Source organism: Elephantulus edwardii, unplaced genomic scaffold (genome assembly GCF_000299155.1).
Source record: "Elephantulus edwardii isolate Elephantulus edwardi_28Jun2011 unplaced genomic scaffold, EleEdw1.0 scaffold00131, whole genome shotgun sequence".
Lineage (NCBI taxonomy): Eukaryota > Metazoa > Chordata > Mammalia > Macroscelidea > Macroscelididae > Elephantulus > Elephantulus edwardii.
The window spans coordinates 1,966,395-1,971,464 of record NW_006399881.1 but is presented as its reverse complement, the minus strand read 5'-3'; the positions used below and the strand labels follow the sequence as shown (position 1 = coordinate 1,971,464).

At 38.7% G+C, this 5,070-nt stretch overlaps 1 pseudogene; it reads right to left on the bottom strand.

Annotated features, from left to right (window-relative positions):
• LOC102864218 overlaps nt 1-5,070 on the bottom strand; it is a 13,271-nt pseudogene that overhangs the window by 7,843 nt on the left and 358 nt on the right.

Here is a 5,070-nt window from a genome sequence, read left to right as displayed (position 1 = left end):
GTGAAACTCAACTGGATGCAATCTATTATGTCTGTAACTTATCAAGAGAATAAAAAAAGATAACTGTCAACAACAGAAACTGTTTTACACATACCAAGAAGAACGTCACATAATGTCAAGAAAGCAGCAAACATCTTCAAACATTAGGAGGAAAAACAAAACAAGCCTTCTCCTAAAAAAGAACCTCCCCCCAAAAAACCGACCAAACCAAACAAGCAAAAAACAAACAGAACAGATTGTAGACCCAACAAATACTCCAGAGACAGGCAAGCAGAACAAATATATCAATGGGGAGTTATATAAACAGCTACTGAAGAAGTTACAAATGGTAGAAAAAAGAATTGAAATAATAAAAAAAGATGTACAAGAATTTAAAAAATCATCACCAGATACAGGGAGTATAACCAACACAGTACTGGAAAGAAGAGAAATACATGAAAGTGAAATCTAGAATACCAAGAATGAAATTACAGAGTTTCCCAACATTATGGAGGGATTTTTTTTTAATAAAAGCAGAATAGAAGAGATAGAACAGGGCATCAGTGAACTAGAAGCCAAGAACTTCAATGGGAAATTGTTGTTGTTAATTTCCATTGAGTTGAGTATGATTCACAGTGACACTATTAACAAAAAACCTGAACTCTGTGCTACCCTGTGCCATCCTTACACTTCCTGTCACATAAGAACCCACTGGGGTTGGTTGATAATCTTCCTCTCCTTTGCTGAACATCTGCTATTCCTAGCATCATGTCCCTCTCCAAGGAATAACCCCTCCTGGAAACATGTCCAAAGTATGTGAGATAAAGCCTCATCATTCTTGCCTCCAAAGGGCACTTTGGCTGCAACCTCTCCAAGACATAGCTAGTTGTTCTCTTGGCCATCCATGAGATGTTCAGTGCTCTTCTTCAACACCACAGCTCAGAGGCATAAATACTTCTATCATCCTTAGTCATTGTCTAGCTCTCTGATGCATAGCAGGTAATTGTAAAGACCATGGTGTGGATCAGCCCACCTTTGTCTCTAGACTGACACTGTTGCTCTTCAGTGCTCTGGAGAAGTCCCTGAAAGCAAATTTTCCCCAATATAATTCTTCAGGTACCCATACCTATTTAATCTGTATGTTGAGTGAATTATTTGAGAAGGATGGGCAGTCTCCTCCCATGCTACTTACTGCTTCTGAAAACCCACCTGAGGGTCAGCTATGGGTAAGTTCCAGCTTAATGATACATATTATAACAAGGGCCTACTTGGAAAGGTGTTGTGTTGCATATTCAAAAAACAGAATGGTTCTAATCCATCCACTCACTGCTCCTTGGGTGAAAGATGGGAAATCTCCTTTCCTGAAATATACAGATTCTGAAAACCTGCTGTAGGGTTAGCTATGAGTCAGTTGCAACTAGATGGCAATAAGTTTTGAGTTTGTGTATCAGAGTAATGTACGTCAGGGGTCTCTGGTGGTATATTCTATAGGAGGTTGCACTGCATACTTAAAGGCTGTGCCTTTCTGGCAGTTCAAATCCACCATTGATTCTGGAAGAAAGTCAGTCAGTCTCCTCCCATGCAATTTATAAGGTTTGAAAAGCCACTGGGTCAGCTCTGAGTCTGTCCCAACTTGATGGCAATTAGTTTTTTTAAAAAATGATTATAAGTCCCTAATTAGCATTAAAAAAATCAGAGTAAGTTCCTTGAATAAATATTATAATTTTATTTAATAGTAACATCTAGAGTTGAGAAATTTATTAAAAAGTCTATTAAATGAGACTATAAAAAGTCTTATCATCTGTAGATTTCGTAGGATACTTTTTTCAATAAAAGTTTATTTTACACTAATATGCTTACAAAAGTTTTTTTCACATTCCATCTTTCCCATTTCCTTTGCTCACCTGTCCCCCTATCCATAAAACTGTGGACCCTATGATTATCTCCCTGCCAATGCCTACCCTTCTGTCAGTTCTAAATAAATTGAACATTTTTTTAAAAGTCAGTTGAATAGAATTTTATTGCAAGAATCTGATGTATCTTAGGACTTGTGCGGCCTTGTTTATGTAGCTGGAAAACTCCTAGCTATTACTAATCAGCCTGCTGAACAGTTTCTTTTTTTGGACACATAGATACCATCCAGAAATTTTCAGCTATCCTTGTTAACTGTTGTAGCTTGATAACTAACTCAAAGTAGCTGAATTTGATAGCTCAATGTTTCTTCCTTCAAGAATTAACACCTGGTCGCCTTTGAACTCTGTGAATGTATTTTTCACTTAAGAAGTTTCAGATTTCAACCAGAGATCCACTCTTCTGAATCATAGCATTGATGGGGAAATGAGCACACACAGACCTCATCTAGTAAGGAAAGCCCAGTGTAACATCTTTGATCATGTTCTATATATGGCTACAGATGGTGCAAACAGTAGCCAATTCCTTCCTGTTCCTCCACCATTTGTCAATGTGAAGCCTCTTCTTTTTCTGCCTGAGCAGACTGAGCTTTGCATTTATGTGACTGAAGTCCCTCCACAGGGTTCCCTTTGGGCCTTTCACTATAACTATGCAGCCCTTCAGAGTGAATTCTAGACAATGTCGGCGGTTGATTGCTGAGAACAGTCTTCATTCTCTCAGTAAAGGTGTCAAAAAAAGCAAATTGCGCTTGTTTTTTTTTCAGAGCGTTTTTCAAATACACCAATTTAAAATTTTTTCAAAGTAGCTATTAGAAGCCACGGCATAGTCAGCTGACTTAAAAGACTGCCTTGAGAGGAAACACAAACCAACAAACAGACAAGCAAGCAAAACTGCACAGAATGTGCAATTTATTTTCATGGCTTTAAGAAACAAGTTTAGATACAAAATGAGATAGAAAAATTACATGTATTAAAACTGGGCTTATACAATATAGCACAAGACAAACAAATGGAGCTTTGTTGTTTTGGGGTGGGGTTTTTTTTTTACTAGTTTATTTACAAATGTGAATACATTGTTTCCTAGAACATATTCTTCCAATTCCCTCACCCCTTCACCCATCAAATTGTACAACCCAAATATTAACCTCCCCTTCCCCTGCACATCCACATCCCTCTGCTTCCACCTTCCCCCACCCCCACTGAATCCTTATACTCATTCTACAATAATGGTTTTATACAATATTTTCCTTTAGTGTACTCAGCATAATGCTCTCCAGTCCCTCTCAACTTAGGTAATAATTTACAAAATCATTGCTTCTGCGTGCTGCATAGTATTCCATTGTGTGAATGTACCATAATTTTTCAATCCATTCTTTCGTGTTTGGACATTTGGGCTGTGTCCATGTTCTTCTGATGGTAAATAACACTGCTATGAACATTGGTGTACAAATCTTCATTTGTGCCTCAGTTCTCATTTTCTCAGGGTATATTCCACGTAGTGGAACATCTGGGTCATACGGAATTTCTAATCTTAAAAGGATGAAATTGATGCATGGGACTTTCTAAAGATTAAATCCATGTGTGCATCAAAAACTGTTTCCAACAGAGTGAAAAGAAAACCTACTGACTGGGAGCAAACATTCTGTTATACCATCTCAGACAAGGGTCTTATAACAAAAGTTTACAGAACTCAGGTCTCCACAAGAAAAGAACTGATAACCTAGTTACAAATTGGCAAAGATAAAAAAAAAATGGACAAAGATATGGAAAGAATTTTTACAAAGGAAGATATTTAAATGGCAAACAGACTCATGAAGAAATGCTCAAAATCATTGGCAATAAGAGAGATGCCAATCAAAACCACAATGTGGTATCATCTCACTCCAGTAAGAGTGGCAAAGTTTAACAGGGCAGAAAGTTGTAAATTACAGACAGGATGTTGCAAGAAAGGAACTCTTACACATTGTTGGTGGGATTGTAAAATGTTACAACTATTCTAGAAGGCAGTTTGGCACTTCCTCAAACTGAGTTTTGCAACAAATTTATTTTGGTGTTAGAGATATAATCTGTTATTGGAAACATAATAGCTTAACTGGAAATTGTTGTTGTTGTTAGGTGCTGTCCCATTGAGTAGGACTCATAGCGACCATATTAAAAACAGATCTGAACCCAATCCTAGCCTGCATCATCCTCATACTTCCTAACACACAAGACCCCATTGCAGCAGTCACTGTGCCAATCCACCTGGTTGAAGGTATTCCTCTCCTTTCCTGACCCTCCACCCTTTCCAACATCCTGTCCTCTCCAAAGAATAGCACCTCCTAGAAATATGTCCAAAGTAAGTGAGGTGAAGCCAGCCTCATCATTCTTGGCTACAAAGAGCACTCCAGCTGCACCCTCTCCAAAACATATCTGTTCATTCTCTTGGATGTTCATGGGATGTTCCATGCTCTTCTCCAACACCATAGCTCAAAGGCATCAATTCTTTTTCTGTCATCCTTATTCATTATCCAGGTTTTGGATTCATAGATAGTTACCAGGAAGACTATGATCTGAACCAGATGCACCTTAGTCCTCAAACTGGCATCAGTACTCCTAAAAAATTTGGAAAGGCCCCTAACTGCAGATTTTCCCAACACAATGTTGTTGTTGTTGTTATGTGTCATCGAGTCATTTGCGACTCATAGTGACCCTATGTATAAGAGCTCTAAACACTGTTCTATCCTGTGCCAACCTAGCCATCTCAAACGCTCGTACTGCTCCAGTCACAGAATCAATCCATCTCATCAAAGGTCTTCCTCTCCTTTGCCGTCCCTCCACTCTGCCAAACATGTTGTCCCTCCTTGCAACATGCCCAAAGTATGTCAGACAAAGCTTCAAAATCCTTGACTCCAAGGAGAATTCTGGCTTCACCTTTTCCAGGACAAACCTGTTTATTCTTCTAGAAATCCATGATACATTCTTCTCCAGCACTACAGCTCAAAGGCATCAATTCTCTATCAACAATATTCACTGTCCAACTCTCTGATGCATAGCACGTAATTGTGAAGACTATAGCTCGGATCAGTTGCACCTTAGTCTCCAACCTTATGTCATTGCTCTTCAGTACACTTGAGAGGTCACTCACAGCCAACTTTCCCCAATGCAATTCGTCTCTTGATTTCCTGGCTGCTGGTACCAA